The sequence below is a fragment of the Zonotrichia albicollis genome, chromosome 4, assembly GCF_047830755.1.
Source record: "Zonotrichia albicollis isolate bZonAlb1 chromosome 4, bZonAlb1.hap1, whole genome shotgun sequence".
Lineage (NCBI taxonomy): Eukaryota > Metazoa > Chordata > Aves > Passeriformes > Passerellidae > Zonotrichia > Zonotrichia albicollis.
The window spans coordinates 20,459,851-20,479,339 of record NC_133822.1 but is presented as its reverse complement, the minus strand read 5'-3'; positions in this window follow the sequence as shown (position 1 = coordinate 20,479,339).

Sequence of the window (19,489 nt, the reverse complement as noted above, 5' to 3'; positions counted from 1 at the left end):
CCGTGTTTAGTTTTTTCGTTTTCCTGCAGAGCCCTGCTGCAGATGGGGCAGAAGCAGCACTGAGCCTTTGGAAGGCACCACCTGCCCCGTTCCAGCTGAGGCTGATGCAGGAATTGCTGTGACACTTTGGTGACACAAAGCCCTGGGCAGTGGTCAGTGTCTTCTCCAAAATGAAGCTGACTCAGCCAATATGATGCATGAGCAAGAAATAAAGCTGATCTTTCTGATTTAGACTTCAGGCCTCCTGCAAGAAGAAATTACATCAAGAGCCTCACAAACTCTGTGAAAGAGGCAGAACTAGAGTGTGGTGGTGTTTGCAGGGGTCCCAGGACGAGGGAAGAGATGAGAACCTTGACTCCATGTTTCAGAAGGCTGATTTATTATTTCATTATATATGTTATATTAAAAGAAAATTATATACTAAAACTAAACTAAAAGAAAGAGAGAAAGGAGACATCAGAAGGCCGGAAAAGTAGCAAAGAAAGGAAGAAGAATGATAATAAAGTCTTGTGACTGCTCATAACACTGACACAGGTGGCTGTCATTGGTCATCAAGTAAAACCAATTTCACATGCTGGATAAACAATTCTCCAAATCACGTTCCAAAGCAGCAAAATATGGAGAAGTTGAAGTTTCCCAGCTTCTCAGGAGAAAAGATCCTAATGAAAGGATTTTTTAGAAAATATGTCTGTGACACTAGAGCATTTCAGCAACATGTTTTTACCTACCCCATCTTGCCTGGCCTGTGCAGTTCTTACATGTGTGTGTGCTGTTCAGTGGACGAAAACCAGGTGAGATACTCAGCTTCCAGAAGAAAAATAATTTAATTCATTTATTCTGGCTTGAATTTGATGCCAATGGAAGTTTTTCATTTTGGCAGAACTTTGAGCACCCATCAAGTACCTGCCTCCACCTTGTCAGGCCCCAGATGTGCATTTTGGGGGCAGATGGGTCAGACTGCCCTGCCATGTGCAGAAGGGGCTGTCTCATGGAGAGCACTGGGTTACCAATCCACACTATTTACCATGGGGCTGATGTCTTCTAACACATCACAGACCTGCATGAGTGGGTTGACCATTAGTGCATTGCTTAGTGAGTGTAAAAAGAATGGAAAATACTACAAACAGCAGTTAGCTTTTTTTTTGCCAAGAAACTGCCCCATGGATTGTTGAAGCATCCTAAGTGCTACATGTAAACAAAACTGTGTATTAGTCTTTTTAAATTTTTTTTTCCCCCTATTTTTGTTTGGTTTGTGAGAGCTGCCCCTTCACTCTTGGTAACATCTAAACTATCATAGATTAATTAATTTGATTGACTGCAAACATGCACTGGTGTATGAAGGTAACACTGAAGCTCAAGCTGGCTTTTCAGGTATTTTCTAGTTATGTTCCATTAATGGCAATCTTCCTGCTTTTCAAACTTTTTTCTATGGAGAAGGTCAAGGCAAAAGCCCTCATTGTCCCTAAAATGCAGGAGCAGATTCCTACATCCATGACTTAAGCTAAGGGCAGTGAGATTGCATGTGCCTGCTGCTGCCTGCATGAACTGATTTGATCAAGAAACTGGACAGAGTACGGGATCAGAAAACAAAATTTGCATTTTAGATATTTTTCTTCAACAATAATCTTCAGTTTTCCTTTCACTCTGCTTTTCAGACTGAAAAATTTCCCATATTACTCCATTAAACATTATAGTTAAGGCCTTACATATATTACAGAAAACCTGGCAAACTGAATAGTGAGTGTAGAAAAATCCCTTGTTAATAATGACAGCAGAGGGTGTTTGCTGGCTGAGAGGGATTGTTTTCTTGGGTTTCTTAGGTCCAGCAGAGTTCCCTGCGAGTTTCCAACAGGCAAGTGGCACCTCACAGGCGCTTCTCTTCACTTCCACCTATGTGAGAACCTCTGCTGAAATCTACCACCATTGTAGACCTTATTTCACCCACCCTTTAGCTGTCTTACCTGCTGTGAATTTCTTGTGGTGTAATTTCGACCAAAAACTGGCAAAAGTGCCTGTGAACTCATCCATGGTTTATTAATGTGCATCAACCAGCAGCCCAGTGCCTATCTTATGATATTGTCTTGTTTTTTCTTGCATCACCTTCACCTTCACTGTTAGATTTCAAAGGGCTCTGTAAAAATACTGATGTCCCCGTGGTATCTGCAGGTAGAGCAGGGGACACATGAGACACGGTCAGATGTGCATGGCTCAGTGGAAAGTGAGGAGAATTCCAGCATCCAGAGCCTGTCCTGCAGCCAACAGTCAGGCCTGCCATGTGCTGATCCAATTTCCTGCTCTTTCTGAGGCATCAAAAAAAAAAAAAAAGCAAGATAAATAAAATAATCTAATCCATGCACTGAAAGTGTCCAAAAGAGAAGTGAGCAGTGCCCCAGTGGCTCCTGCAGCACGCCTGGAGGCAGCACAGGCTTTTTGTGTGACTCAACATCTCACATTTGAAATGTAGGACCATAGAACCATGGGATTGTTGGAAAAGAACATCTGGATCATCCGTTCCAGCCCAGCACTGCCACATCTTCCAAAAAACCTTTGGATGTGGTGTCCCTAAGCACCACATCCAAATGTCTTTTAAATACCTCCAGAGACGGTGGCTCAACCAGTTCCTCGGGCAGCCTGGCCCAGTGCTTGGCAACCCTGCCCGTGAATAAATATTTCCTCATATCCAGTCTAAACATTCTCTGGAGCAACTCGAGGTCATTTCCTCTTGTCCTATGGACACCTTTTTGCCTGAGCAGAGCATTTCTTTTGCTTTTTTTCCAGTGAAGGAAGCTATATCTAATGATGGGAGTTGGGAACTCCAGGCCAGGCAGGTTTGGATGCTGGGCACACATTTTCAAATCCAGCTCTCCCAAGGCAACCCAGCACCTAAGAGGCACCAGCCACCTGGTTAGGAAGTCACACATTGAACAGTCAGTGTTGATACAATGGATTATAAAGTGAATTACAGTGCAACCAGGCTGTATTAGCAAGATGCCATCAAACTGCACGCAGCGTGTAAACTGATGGACGGAAAAGTGAATTCCTTATTTGACATTCCAGAAACACATAACCTGAGCCAAGTGTTCAAGAATCACAATGAAGTAAAAAAGACAGACAGCTGCTTGTTTGTCAGGATGTCTCTGTGTAGAATTAGAGGCTTTAATTACATATGAGGAATATTAATAACAGTTCAAAGTGGAATGTAGCTAATCATTAGGGTAGGATCTCCAAGCAGAGAGATGGAGAAGCCATACAAGATTTTCTTTCAGAGGAAATGAAAACTCAGCAAATCTATTTAGAGTGTGTAGTCTGAGGATCTAGGTAGATATTTCTGCCTCATTAGAGCAGAAAAATTCAATCACAATCAAATTTTACTGATTTGGCTAACCTCTCTAGTCATCCTGGGATCCAGAAAACACAGGAGATGGCTTAAAACCAATGAGAATTAATAATAATAATAATAATAACAATAATAATAATAATAATAATAATAATAATAATAATAATAATATAGTAACACAGTAATATAGTAATATAATAATGTAATAATATAATAATATAATAATAATAGTAATAGAATTTGGTGGGGTTTTTAAAGCTTTTAAATTTTATGTTTGCAGTCTGTACCCAGCAACCTTGGTGCTAACACTCTTCAAAAAGGAACCAACCTGGCAGATCTGAGATTGTTGGAAATGCAGCACGTTTGAAGAGATGCAGAGTAGTGAGGAGAACTCCATCTTCTATACAAGCATCAACATGTTTCCTAATGAGGCAAACTCATCCACTACAAGGGGTTATTGTCTTGCAGAGAGGGATGAAGGAACTGGTTCTCCAGGGTTTTGTTTGGCATATGGATAGAATTGAATTCCCTCTCTGATCTCTGCAAAAAAATTCACTTCTTACATAGCTCTGGTCCACAGAGCTGAACTATTTGCCAAACTGTAAATTTAAACCGCTGTTGTTACATCAGTATTTTTTCTCCTTGTGTGAGTTCCTATTCTTTCTGGGTGTCTGAGAAATCCACGTTTCTCTGGAATAGGCATTACATGAGTTCACTGCCAGTGGTCAAAGTAGCAGGAATTCTTTATCTGGACTAAGCAAAGAAATGTTTTAATGAAACAGCTCTGCAGGGTTTGGACTGTTGCAGGCTGCAAGTAACTGGAAACATAAGTATTTCTGATTTCTGTATTGATTTCTCTCAGACACAGCATGCTTTAATTTCCAGTGGGTACCTGCCAGTTTGATTCCTACTCATATTCTGGAGTCCCTGGGTAGCTGTAATTCAGCCCCTGGCCTGCCCTCTGACATGGTGAGGACAGCAGCCCACAATCAATGGCAGACCTGCTCCTATTAATCTTGTCCAGTAAGGGCCTGGTTCTCCTTCTGCAAAGGGCAGGAGGACAGTTCACACCATCCTCAGAGCAGGCAGGAGAGTGTCCCAAGCACTAAAGCACTAATGGCTTCAGCAGCAGGTGTTCCAGGGTACCCACATCAATCTTCCCCTTCGCTGAGATTTCGACTTTTGCCACCCTCTACTTGGCTGAAGTCAGACATCCACGAAACCTGAGCCTCCAGCACAAGGTGTGGAAGGTGTTGCCACCTGCCATAAATCTCTCCACTCATTTCAATGGCAAGAAAAAATAACAACCAGTTCACTTGAAAAAAAATGACACCTTTAAAAGTGCTTAAAATTCCTTGAGCTCTTGTGATAATGATCTTTTAATGAGACTGGAAGATGAATTTCTTGCCTTCCAGTGGCAAAGCTCTACCACTCTTATGTTTTTTATGCTTCCAGATACAGATGTTGGGTTTGGGTGAGAGAAATGGCTCATCAGCCTGAGATTGGACCTTTTGGAAGCAGAGGAGCCCTCATTTGACAGCCACATCTGCCCAGGCCATGAATGCCTGCACTGGGGCATGAGCATGTGCCTTCATCCCACTGTGTCATAGTTAATTTTTCAACAGCAGCTGTTAAAAGATATTCAGAGGCCTGGAATGCAGCAGTGCTTCCCAGGAAGGTGGCCTTAAGTCTCAGTCCAGCAGGGATTTCCATCTGTAAATCTTAATTTTGTATGGTGGAAAACTCATGTAAGTCCTAGGAACAGGCTTGGTCAGAGACCCACTGGCTAAATGCAGTCCAGCTGGTCAGGAGCTCAAGAAATAAGCAATTTATGTGATTGCACAACCAAACATGACATTTATTTCATGTGGATTTTCAAGCAGTTGAGGCGTACATATGTGCCTAACTCAAGCACTCAAAGTACTTAAAGTTTTTATATATTTGGATAATTTATGTTGATTGAGACAGTACATATGCACACACACAAAGTTTATGTGTGATTCTTGGACGCCAAAATGGTGAATGTTTTGGTTTTTTGTCCAGATTGAAATGGAGAGACAGGCATGGGCTATTTGTGCCCTTTCTGCCCCTTTAATATGATATCTATTTGTTGGTGTTCAACTGTTTGTGTCAGTGTTTTATCAGATAGGTGAACTGTGGCTCATGAAAATAATTTTCATATTGTGTTGCCCTTCAAATTTATTTTTAAATTTTTTTTATGGTTTACCTGTGTTGGACAGGATCTGGGAAAGGTGAAGGAATGGCTTGTCAGAGTTTGATGGTGAGGACAGCACCACTTATTTGGTGTTATTTGGTAGGTGCAGCATTTCTGGAGAGTTGGAGTTCTTATCCACTCCCAGAGGAGTCACAAGTGTTCAATCAGAGCATTTCAAAAAGAGGCATGCAAAGGCTTCACATACTGCTTTGATCCTGATCTGAATACTCCCAGTTAATTAATTATCTTGTTATGACTAGTCTGGCCCAGGAGTCACAAAATTGATGTTTCAAATTCCAAAAGGGATTGGGAATTGTCTGCTCCATTTAGGGACAAGCACATTGGGAAGTCTGTGCTCAGAGCCAGCTCCATGAGAATGAGGGTTATTAAAAATTTGATTGTTTCTTTGGTTGTTTGCATTTGCTTGTTTGCCCAGCTCAGTGTTGTCAGGAAGCACTCTTTTGGATAGGAATATTTATTGCTGCTTGGTTTTCAGCCTTTTTCTCTCTTGCCCAGTACCGACATATGTCGTGCTCCTAATACCTTGCAAATATACTCACTAGGTAACAGAGAAACAATGCAGGCTCCTGCCAGTTGTCAATCATATGATCAAAAACTCAGCACTGCATGTCCCAGGTCAGTGATGAATTTCCATCCAGGCTTTTCTGACACTTTCTTACTCTGGATACTAAACAGAGTATTTAGATGGTGTGGATAATAATCTAAAAGTTGTAGCATTATTGAAGCTTTAAACCTATTTTTAAAAAATTATTTTAAAAAAATATAATGTCACAAGCATTTAATTTAATTTGAATATCAGCTTCTAATAATAAATCCATTTTATCTCTTTTATTAAAATTATTTTACCCAATAACTGGAAACAATACTGATTTGTTTCATTTAGTTATTTTAATTTATGCTCAGAGAATTATGATTTGTTTTGAAGCATACAATATTAAAATATTGGTTCTTTTAAACAGGATTCAAGTCTTGATATCTAAATAATGGTAAGTCTACAATACCTGTATTCTCTTTCATTATTGAGTGTTTTAAATATGGTGCAGAAGACTCTGTCAAACTCAAATTTGAGGGTGTCTTTGGCTTTTTACAACAAGGTGTTTGAAATGATAATGAACAGTTTTCTGAAAATGCACACTTGGTTTCCTGTAGTGGCACAGTGTAGCATTTTCTCTGCATAACTGCTTCAGAAATTATGTGTAATTATTTTTGTCATGTCCATGTTATTGAAAGATAACTCTGGCTTGATGAACAATGTTATGTAAGTGATACAAACATCTCTGTATTACAGACTATAAAACTCTCTAGCAGCAGTAACACCCTTTATGTAAACACCTTTTGCAAATTAAGGAAATGAACCTTGAAGCATTTGACAGAGTTGAATAATGCTGCCTGTGTGAATTGTCTCACTGACCTCAAAGGAGAGAGAACTTTCTCATAATAGTAAAAGATTGTGGAAAAACCTGGAATCAGAGCCTTTGTCACAAATTTCTGAGCTGAAGCCCTTCAGAGGTTGCTGCAGAGATCAGTGCTTTTTTTGTGTGAGCCAGGTAGGGGCAATGTCACCTTCACCACTTCACCCTGCATGTGACTTCAGTTGCTCTTGACCCACAGCCAAGATGCTCAGCGCTGGCTTTATGATTCAGGCTCTGGCATGCTGAAGATGGGAACAAAAATGTAAGACTTCAGATTACACTTTGGCAAGGTCTGTAAAATTCTGCACTAAATCCCTTTAAATCCTTTTGGTTAAATCTTAAGTTTTTAAAGGTTAATGACTTTTTGATCACCAGAATGAGTTGCTGCTGCAAAAAAAGGCATAAATTAAATCGCAATAGAGCCGTTAATATTCCTTTCATGTTCTTTGAATACCATTTAAGATTTAGCTTTAAAAGATGGGTTTACTGACATGCACAGAAGAATTTGCTCTTCTACCCTCTTTAGGAAAATGTGAGATGCCAGCTAATTGACAAGTTCTGGTTTGTAGGGAGCTGAGAGCTCCGTTTGAAGCCATTGCCCAGGGGCCTTGGGTTTATTGTGTTTACAGCAGGAAGGACAGATAGGATGCAAATGAAGCTCCTTTATTTTTGCTAAAGCCCCGTTTCAGAGGTTTGGGAACACAAATATCTATGGGAAGGAAAGATTCCTGTTTCAGTATAAAGCTATTGGGGCAGTGTTCTAACAGTGCCCATGAGCTCATGTACATGGCATTTCTGCAAGGAGCCTTAGGCCAGTGTGTGCTCAGCTCAGTGTACTGTTAATATAATTCCTAACTTTTCCTTTTCCTCCATCTTTTTCACTCCTCTATGGTCATCTCCCATATTTTGGCCCTTTTTAGTCCCATGTTCCTATTAGCCAGTGCTTGCTAATGTTCTTTCTTTCTCAGCAGTCCTTCCAAATGCTTCTAGCCTCCCTCTCTACCAGCCTTCAATGGGATGGGCTCATGTCTGACATTGGATGGGCCTGGGGAAAGTTTTAGGATGCCTTTGATCCAGGACAGCTCCGTGCTCAGTGTGCTAGCAATGCAGCCAGATCAGCTTTTCCCTTTTCCAGTAACTGCACCACATATCTGTGTGTAAGGCACACCTCATCTGTTTCCTCTTGCTGGACATGAATGTTTTATAGCTTTGTATAGAAATTTTTCAGCAATGAAAATAGAAACACTGATGTCAGTTCTTGATAAGTTGCTCATATCAAATCACATCCCACTGGTAATCTGGCATGGCTCTTTCTTACAGAAGTATTATGTGAATGGATGCCCAAAATAACATTTGGTGTTATTAGGTATCAAGGTCTCATCTGTAATAACAATAACTACTGAAAATCCTGCAGGAATAAAACATATGATGGTTTGTTAATAAATTTTAAAAGTTGTGTGAATTTCTTTTTAATTTCCTTGTGTGACTTATTGAGATTGTTGCAACCTCATCATTACATGTCACCAGTGATAACATAAATTTCAGAAAAAGCAATCCTCATGAATGTTTCAGGCTTTTTCTCCAGCTACAAAAATTATATAAAAGGAATTTCTCAAATGCTAAAATAAAGAGTCCATTACTTTGTTCCATAGTTTTCCTGAAAGTTTCCCTGAAAACATTTCTTCTGCCGCCTAAAAGTCAGCATTTGCCACTATGGTACCAGGTGAATTAGCAAGCAGGATTCAATTCAGGTGCTAGGGTAAATTGAGAGAGTGTGAGGGCAGGGAAGCTATGCAGGACATCTCCAGGGAAGGTACACATCCTTCAGCCCTGGGGTGTTTGTGGTCCCAGGAAAAATCCCCAGGAATCATGCAATGGTAGGTGGTTTTACCTTAGGATAGGGACTGTATGAAATAATCTTTTGAGATTCGTTCTAGCCATATTTTTTTTTTTATAATTTTATGTTACAGCATTTGCTATTGCAAATAATTTATAGGAGTAATATATAATAAGTAATCTTAAGTTATAACTGAAAGATAGGGGCAGTTGATAAACATTGGAACCTGTAAGTACAAGAAAAAAGGTGTCAAAACTTATGAAAATGATTAAATTAATGACTACTGTAGCTTATTTAATTAAAAATGAATTAAGTCCAGCTGAAGAAAACCGAAATAAAATTCTGAGAAGACCATTGGAAGCTTAGTGGTTCTTCTGTTTACCTCTGAGCATCCAATGATAAATATGTTTAAATATTCATATGACATATGCACCTATGGATAGGGATCTTTATTTGGACTCAGTGTGAGGGCACAGCTGTATGAACATAGGTACTGAGTGCCACCTTTGAGGTTAACTTCTCAGATTTGAGGCTGGAGGAAAGAATTTTTGGGTAATGTAGGTTCTGCTTTTACAGCATGCTAAGCCATGCAATAGAGGAGGAGGCTGCCCTGAGTCTGGCAGGGCTTTTCCTGCTTAGACACAGTTGGGAATCAGCTGGGATTGAAGCCTTGATCATTTGGGAAGGCATCTCTGGGCTCAGAAAGCTGACTGATCCTACTTGAATCTGAGGATTTAATCTCCACCATTGGTCTCTGGAAGTGATGGTTGCTCTGAATGAATGATTCTGATGCTCAAAAATTATTAGGTGAGCCTTGGCAGAGAGAGGAAATGCAGCATACCTGTGTGGTTCATAATTCTTTCTCACTCAAGTATGTGCAAGATTTTCTAGAAGGGGAAAGAACTTCAGGTTTTTGCCATCATATTGTGTCCTTGGCTTCACTCACAATTTCTGCTACAAAATCCCCACACATGGAGATTTACTCAGAGCTCACCTCAGCCTCTAGCCTGAACTGTGACTCTCAGTTCTGACTGAGTGGCTCTGAAACTGCCAAGCAAGGAAGGCAATTGTGCCTTCACACCAGAGCAGGGAGCGCGACCTTTCCTTCATATCCCCCTGCACATGTTACAGCTGTGACAGCTTCTCACCCTGGCTCCTGCTTTAGGCACAGGGCAGGGAGAACTGCCCTCAAACAGTTGCTCCAGTCAGCATACTCATTCCCATGGAGAGCCATTACAGCCAATTTTCCACAGGATTGTCCTCAAGGAAGTAAAACTGGCACTTGGAGCAGCCTGGGTTGCTTCCAGGAGGTCTCATTGTCAGCTCTCTGCAGTTCTACACAGGGAATAAATACATTTTGCAGAGCTAGCAGGGATTAAATTCTCTGTGCCAGACACAGAAAATTTTAGAACCTCATCCTTCAATTTTTCTTCCTTTTTTTTTTACCCCCATCCTTAGATCCTAAAGGGCAAAGACATTGATAGGCAGCAGTAAGCACAGAACTATGCCTAATCAGGCAGCCTCTGTGTATTAGATTTCCATATACAAATTCATAAGCAATGATGACATTTCAAGGGGTTTTCTAGAATTTCCATAACCTTTCTCTCTGTGTCTGCTGTGTATGCTAATGGAGACATGAGTACATGAACTATAACATTGCTGTTCTGAAATTTTGCCTGTGGTCCCTTCCATGCAGCCATTAGAGGCATCCAGAAATCCTAGAGATTTTTCTGAATTATAAATATATAAAGCTCTCAGAATCCATCTGTGAAAAATCATTGGAATAAAAATGTTGTGTTGGAGAAGCTGTAGATGTGTGAGAAGCTCAGTGGTTCAGGAAGATTTGATAAAATTTATTGGATCTCGACCAAGTGCAGGTGCAGTGGCCTTGCATTGCCAGGAGGCAGAAAGCAAAGCAGAGCACAGCAGAGAGAATGGGAACCGCCTGTGGCTGCTGCCCTGCTCTGGGTGAGGAGTGAAGCTGTGCCACGGCACACAGATCACACTTTGCTTCAGGAGAGTGGGGAAGGGAGAGCAGCCAGCCCATGGCTGAGCCATGGCAGCAGCTGAGTCTAGAACATTGCTTTTCAACTGAATTTTCCCTGGCATGCAGCTTCTAATGTTTTCTCCCCTAGAACTGCAAGGAAAAATCAAAGTGGTTTTAGTATCTTCCAATCTGAAAAAAAAAATTAAAAAAAGAGGCAACATTACCATGCCATTCCATTGCTTTATTGGCTTATGGAAAGAAAGAACAATTTCTTTTGATGCCACACAAGAACAGCCATGTCTGGTTCTCGTTGTGAATTCAAAACCCAGGCATAAGGAAAAGGAAACCAAACTTGCTGTATCTCTGTCCAGGCAGGTTGTACAGGCTCTGTCCAGATTATTGCCTGATTTTGCCAAGAAATGCTTTCCAGTGAGCCCATCCCATCCACAGTGGAGGGGATTAGATCTGTTCTGATGCAGTTTTGATGCACTTCAGTGTTGCCATGGATTTATCCCAGTAAAAAGTTTGGTATGAGCAGAATAATCCATGGGTATAATTCATTAGTAAATTAAGCACTGATTCCACCTTTTGAGACACTGAATATTGAGTTTCTCTTTCTTTTAAGTTCTTCTAAGTGTGCGCCTTCAATGTAGCTCATCTCAGCAGCCTGGTGGTCAGCATTCCACCAAAATGAAAGGAAGCATGAAAGCATGAGTTTATATGCAAAGCATGTATGAGAGAGGGCAAATAGGGGAGAGAGAAAGCAAAGAAGAAATAGAGAAAATGAGAAAAAGAGAGAACAGGTGAAAGAGAAGGATGGAAGGAAGAGAGAGACAGAAGAGGAAAAAGAAGCAGAAATGTCAAGCAGGAGGGTCTACTCTCTTTTATTATGTCTATCCATGTTTAATTGCTGAATTATGTTGATCAAAATACATTTTGCCTTTTTATGAAGGAAACACCTGGGCAAAGAGATATCCTTGAAAGAAGCACAAGGACTTTCTGTAAGGACACATTATGTGTGTAAAGTCACTTTATTAAATTCTTATCCAGGCATTATTTAAGCTGTTTCCATAGGGCACAGGTCTTTTTTATAAAAACCCACCCACTCAGATACCATATTAAAACAGGCTATCAGATTTCTTTGGCATTGTCTCATTCACAAATCCCCCTTGGCTTTAAGCCAATATCTTTGTCTGCTTTATCCAAGTAAAAATAGATGCTCCTCTCAGGTTTTGCTAATATCCTACCTGGAACTGAAGTCAGACTGCCAGATCTAGAGTTACCCAGGTTTTCTTTCTGGTTTGTTTAACAATCACAACATTTCTGTTCTTTCCCTTTGTCTCTTTTCCAACTTTGGACATTTGCAGAAGCTTAGGCTTTCTTCTGAACGTGTGCAAAAGTGTCAGTGTACCTAGAATAATTTTATGCTATCACCTCTTCAACAATATTTCAGTATTGCTCAAATAATTTTATGCTATCACCTCTTCAACATAGCCCAGGCTTCTTTTTTTTGTCATTATACCCTTGTAAGAATTAAGAATTGTCGAATTCTAAATCTCTTGCTGTTATCCTATTGCATCAGTGCTGTGCTGTCCCTCTCTACAAAGGAAGTTTCCATCTTTTTTTCCCTTTCTCTTTTCCTGTAGTAAGAAGATTAGGATGCAGCGTTTGTGCAGGGCTCTTTGGAGCAGGTGGGAGATGAGCTCAGCTGTGAGCTCCGAGCAGAGGGATCCTCCTTGCATCACCCTTGCTTCCAGAGGAGTTACAGGGAAGAGGGGCAGTAATCTGTCACTAATGTGTTTCTCATGCTAGCTTAGCCACCCTGCAGGACAGGCTGTGGTGAGGGGCAGAGTCAGGCACTTTCTGTCTCTTCCTCCCCAGCCCCGAGCTGGCCCTACCGAGGCTGCTCCCCAAATCCACAAACCCAACTGTGTGCAAAAAGCTTCTCCTGCCTCTGACACTTACAGCCAGACAATGCCTAGTTATACTTTTAAAAACTACCAAAGCTGCAGTGATTATTCAAGCCTTGTCAGAGCCTCTCATTAAACAGAAATCCTATAGTTTTGGCACAGTATGTGCTTCTAGTTTCTAGCATGGAAACAGCAGCTGTCCTTCCTCCAGAGCTCTGGCCATAGCCAGCAGCTGGGAATAAAGAGATAAACACAAATTAAAGAGACCTTTAAAACAGCATGCAGGAAAGCCTAGGGCTGTTGCAAGAGCTTGGACCCACTCCTGTTTTATCTGACTTTAGATATGTCCTCTCTGATTTCCAAGAGCACAGTGACTCCTATGCAAAGCAGCCTTTGCCTGAGGCTGCCCAGACAGTGGGTGCCTCCTGCCTTGTGATTCCAGGGATAGCATGAAGACTTCCATCGTGCCATCACCTTGACATCATCAGGAACAGCAACTGCTCGTTCTCCTTGTGATATATTACTCTGAAACAACATAAATGTCAACTGGCTGCCTGCACATAATGCACTGAGAGAGCACAGCATTGCACTGAGCCTCCAGCTTCGTTCTGGGCCAGCTGAAGCTCTGGTATCTTTAAAAAATTAAACAGAAGTAGAATATTGCAATGCAAGTAGTAGTCAAAATAACTTTTGATTTTGTGTGCCACCTCCTCTTTCACACTGCTAGGAGGGTTTTCTATACATTTTCACCTCTTCGTGCCAGCCAGTTTTGCATTGATTGTGCTGATCCTGGTCATTGGCATAAAGCTGCATTCATTTGTCTCAGAATTCTGTCTGAGAAAATAGTCCCAAACAAAAACCACTAAATTCTGTTTCCTCCCTCACTGTGGTGGGTGTCTTGGGACAGTGTTTTGTTTTGAGGAAAATGGTTTATTAAAAAGAAGTGAGATTCAGTCTTTGTGGTCATCAAAAATCAGTCAGAAAGGGAACCCATGGCTGTTATTGAATGACAGAACTATCTTTGGCAAAAAATGTATAAAAATACTAAACTTAAATAGGAATCTTTGTATTCTTCAACAAAGAGTTACTATTTTTCTGTACTGATTTTCAACTGTACTATTTTTCAACAATTTTGTAAAAGATGAGCTCTTTTCACAGAAACACATTTGATACATCATAATTATCCTACTCTGAAATTGCATAAATAATTGTTCATGATAAACCAGGTTAATTTTAAAGGGTGAGCTTAGGAGAACTGAAATTTTAAAAGTTGTCTTTTAAGTAGGCATAACCTGAGTTCTACTATTGACAATACGCCTATTCTATTTCTTCAGTTCCTGACTGGGGTGGTGGAAACAGATTTGTGACTGTTCTCAGGACAATTCAGAAACAGCAGATTAGAGCTGAGCCACCAGATATTCAGAGATAAAATCTGAATGCATGGCTGTCAGTTTTAAGAGAACTGTTTTAAGGACTGATTACAGTATAGCCACAGTAACACAGAGCTCTGCACAGCCTGCAAAACCCCTCCAAACATCTGGCTAACCTCTTGTATGGGTTTTGCAGCCTGTACAGTGTTCCTGCCTGCCATGGCTAAATCTGATGCCACTATCCAGTTAAAATACAGGTAGGCGTCCTTTAAAAAGGTGAGTTTACATGGCAGGACCTACAGTGCATGCATCTTCTTGCAAAGAGAATTATTCACACACTTGACGTGTTCACTTGGTGCTGATATTGTGCATGGGGCTCTTTTTAATACATGGACAGAGAGAGCATTTTGCAGAGCTTGCACATGCATATCTGCAAATTTGAGTAATATGAAAAAGTGTACTTACCATGCATAAAACTGGGATGTTAAAGCTTCCAGGAATATTGCTGAAGTAAGAAATATTGCCTGTTATTGTACTCTTGAGAAAAAAATTTCAAACTAAAGGAAAAAATACTATACCCATTAAATGCTTCCATTGCACAGAAAAATAAATTCTAGTAATAGCAAAAGATTAAGTTGTAAAGATGTCTGCATTACACTGTGTTACACTATATTTTGTGGTTCTCTTATATTTTCTGTCTAAGCTGTTTTTCTTTTTGCCCTGCAACAGGGTATTAGCTTTGGCTTTGTGGTTATGAGTTCCTGGGCAATTGCTCAAAGTCAAATGAGCCTGGGGAATTGTGCCCATAATGCACTGCAAAAAACTTCTTTTTTTTTTTTTTTTTTTTTTTTTTGTACCTTTCTTTTGACACCATGGAAGCTGCATTTACCAGAATAATTTAGCAAACACAGTTTTATCGTGATGCTCCAAAGTAACAGCAAGCCTCTGACAGCTGCAGCTGTTTTCAGAGCCTGCCGTGAAATGGAAGATGAGTCAGAGTGACGCTGTGCCAAGGGACACTGCCAGGGCAACACAACCTCCGTGACAGCTCCAGGAAGGCAATGGCAGTGAGGAGGAGGTGTCTGGAAAGGCTGAGCCAAAACATGCCTCACTGACAGGTCTGGAGAAAGGAGCTGCATCCCCCAGAAGGGATGTTGGTGGGTTTGAACCTGCTCAGCTGGGTTGGGCACTATCAGCTTCCCCAGATTAGTGAGCAGCCCGAGTCTGCTCTATGTTTGATGCATCATAATTATCCTGCTTTGAAATTGCATAAATAATTGTTCATGATAAATCTGGTTAATTTTAAAGGGTCAGCTTAGGAAAACTGAAGTTTTAAAAGTTGTCTCTTAAGTAGGCATAACCTGTGTTCTACTATTGACAATAAACCTATTCCTTTTCTTCATTGAAAATATTGACAATATTGTCTATTGACAATAAACCTGTTCCTTTTCTTCATTCTTCAGTGCTCACTGCAGAATGTGCTGGAGGACGTGCAGGTCTGCTCGTGACAGAATCAGGGTTTGAAGGGCCTCACTGACTCAGAAAAGCTTCCTCCAGTGCCTCCTTCCAGCAGCTTCACTGCATAAAATGTTGTGAAACAGAAATCTGTGAGGATTGGGAAAGTGAGACAGATGAATTGCGTTGAAGTTGCGGGCTGCACATGCAAGGTAGCAGATTCTGAGATTTTGGTTCAACAAAAAAGAGAAGGAAAAGTTTAAAAAGCAGCTGTGATGGATTGTTCCATCAATAACAGAGCAGCATCTAGGAAATTAAACTCATCAAAATCTAAAGGCACACTCCAGAAAGCTTTGCCATAGAGAAAGTACCAAAAAGCTATGAGGTCTTATAAGATGATTGTCAGTTATTGTCACTATAAGCTTTTATCAAATGGTATGGGCAACCTGTTAAGCAGCTCAGTAAATGTAATCTGAGACACATATGCAAATGTCCAAAGGGCACCCCAGATAGGGATTACTACAAATTTAGATATTATGCTGTTATTAAGGAGGAGAGAGAGCACATTTTGATCCCCCCAGCCATCTCAGTAAGCACACTTTGCTCTTTGATATGCTCTTAGTTGCTGAGTAAGTAAAATAGTACTTAGTGTGAGCTTGCTGGCTCCTGGTAGCACCATTTACTAAATAGTGACAAAATTAAGGGCCAGTATTATTTACAGTAGGCCTTTCCTCAATAAGTTCGTCAGTTTTTCCATGCAAAATGCTAAGGGCAGAAAGGTTAATTTAGTGTCTAGGGCAGGATTAGAAACCAGATTTATGAGTATACAAGAGCCCTGCATCGTGTCAGAGCCCACTTTGTAATGTTTGCTAGTATGAGGTCCCACAGACAGAGGGTTAAAATATTCTTTAATACTTAAATAATTAAACAGATGGTTCAAATATTGTTTAATATCTAAATAATTAAACAGACAGAGGGTTAAAATATTAAGTCATTTTCTGGCTAACTATGAGCAGCTGGATGTTCCTCAACATCTGGAAAGACAATGATTGATACACACTTATTTTTTGGTATAAGTGTGGATGAAACTACTTAGACTTCTGAAAAATGGGCACCTTCCAAGACAGCAGAATTTTTTTTTTGACAGAACTTTTTCTTTCTTTGTAAGAATCAAGAATTGGCCACCCTTGCCCTTCTTTCTGCAGGTGCAAGACACTTACCTAGAGGGTAGAAGAGCTTCTTTGGAGTATGATAGATTTTTGCATTCTCTTTGAATTCCTAGAGATCCTCTTTCTACATTCCCACTGCTAGGTTCAGTGGGATCAGTGCCTGGGAGAAGCACACCTGTGTGCAAATGTGTGTTCTTACACTAAAACTGTGTGGCTGACTGAACTTTTTGGTTGTATCATTACAGTGGAGCTGTTTCACTTGTTCAGTCATTCATATGTTCTTCAGGCCAAATATCCCCTCATGCTTTAACCTCATTTCGTAACACAAGAGAGGCTTAAGTTATCAACAAAATCCCTCCAATCTTTAGTATTTTACATTGCTTTGAATTTTTCACTATTTGCTCCTTCTCCATGCCAAATTGCATTTCATGTTCTCACTCTCCCAAACCCTGAATGTGCCACAATCCAGACTTCACTTTCTTTGCTTGCATCTGTTTCATCCTACCTATCACAACACTCAAATGTTTTCTTCCACAGCTCCCTCTTTTTCTGAGACCTCTTGTAGAATCAGAATTACACCTTAGTTGCAGTTCATGAATCTTTTGTTTTCTTGTTTAAAATCATCTTTAAGCCCTTCTTGTGCTGAAAAGACTAAGTCTTTTTGTATTAAGGCACTGAATGTGTGCCAGTATACACAGACATCTTACAGACATCTGACTATCAGGAAAAAGATTGTCATCCTGAGATTTATACAACTCCCAAATCAGGATAAAACTGACCTGTGTGCTGTGCCATAGGCTTGTGTGGCAACAGGGAGAAGAACACAGGGTGTTGAATTTCTAGGCCATTGTATAAACTGCTCAGTTCCTGAGGATGCCATGTCAACTCCAGTTATCAGGCTCAACATCCTTAAGTGATGAGGATTCTCCCAGTTAAATGATTTACATTATCATTGACAAATGGAAATGGAGATTTTCACAGATTTCCCTCAGTTCTGTAGGTATGAGCATTACAGCAGCGACTGGATTGTTCAGGGTGACAATAGGACAGAATTAGAGTACAGAATAGAGGACAGAATTAGAAATTCTGCTCTTCATATTCACTATTAAGCAGTATAAGTTCTCTTGGCATACCTGTTTATTTTCAGTGCATTTCAGTGTTGAGCACTGTCTAGCTGAACTGGCCAAAATGTCCATAGGAGTGGCTCATGAGGAAGACTCATGAGGAACAAACATTGCACCAAACAGTCTGGGACTCTGGTTGGTGCCTTTTGGGCAGGGAAAGGGCTGGACTACCACTGCCTGCCTGAAAATTTTGTACAAAAACACAATTTCAACCATCTAAATGATCAGTTTACTGCTGATATATTTCAAACAACTGCAATTTTCTTAAAATTTAACTCTTGGGGAATAAAAGTTTGTCATGCATGTAAAGATGCCAGTAGATAGCACACAGTCTTCCTGCTAATGCAGTTCATGTTCAGGGAAAAAATCCTGTTGAAGAAATCCCAGAAGGGTAATTTAGCTGGTCATAAGAAAGCAGTGATGGCATAGTGCACAAATGCTGTTCAACCCTGTTTGGGCTTCTCATGTGTTTGTATTGTTATGGTTCCAGACTGCTAATACCCTAAGCCTCAGGCTCTAACTTGAGCAGGAAGGATTTATTTTTAGGAGTAGAATTTTTCCCATAGAAGAGAGCCTGCAATACCATCTTTCTTTTTTTTTTTTTTTAATGAAGCATACAAATTGACTTTAAAAATTGCCCCAAAGCATCATTGTGTCTTTGAGAAAGGTGCAGTCAGAGCCCAGACTGTAAATTCTGGGCACTGAGATGCACTGCACTGCCAGCAGTGTGTCCAGGAGGGGGAGAAGAGGTGGAGATGAGTGGATCGTGTCTGCACAGATGAAAGGCTTTGGCTCACACACAGTTCTGGGGGTGCACAGTCACAGCCAGGGTGAAACAGAGCTGGGCTGAGCTGCTGTGGCTGCTCAGGGAGAATCTGCACAAACACTGGGGTTTGGTACACAGCTGAGATGAGCTCCTCCTTATTCCCCTGAGGGGAATAACTCATGAGGGTCTTACTTTTGGGTATCCAATATACTGTTGCAGTTATGAGCCTAAAAATGTCTCATAATCATTATCTCTGTGGAAGATGCATTGGGAAGGGCTCTCTGTGTGTCTAAACTGGAGCACTGACATGTGGGCTGGTCATTTTAAGGGGTACCACCATCAAATTCCTAAATATGAGCTATCTTATCCTACAATTCCCTTCTCCAAACCCCATTTGATAAGAGGTAGTGCCTCAGGACAGGTGTCTAGTGGCACCAGGGGTGCCTGCAGCTGCTACATCATCTGACAGAGATGGATTTGGCACTGAGGACACAAATGCTGCAGGGGCAATGGAAGGCTGTGGTGGATACCAGAGGGCACTCTCAGATCATCTCAGTGTGAGATCATCTCTAAGCAGCTGAGCTGAGACCTGTGACCAGAACTCCACTGACTCCAGGGCTGGGAGGGATGAGTTCAGATGCAGAAGCTGGCACTGCACTCAGCAAAACTTAAGCACAAGGGATCTCACCCCAAAGGCCAAAACAAGTGCCTGTTCTGAATGTCATATGTGCAGCCCAGGGCAAAAGTGAAATGGATCCCCCTGGGATTTCTCTTCCAGGTTTTTAAGATCTGGGAAGCAGCGTATGCCTCAGACTAGCAATCAAGGACAAAGACCAAAAATCTCATTTCTGGGCTCTTGTCTTTGACCCAGTACCTCACATGATCT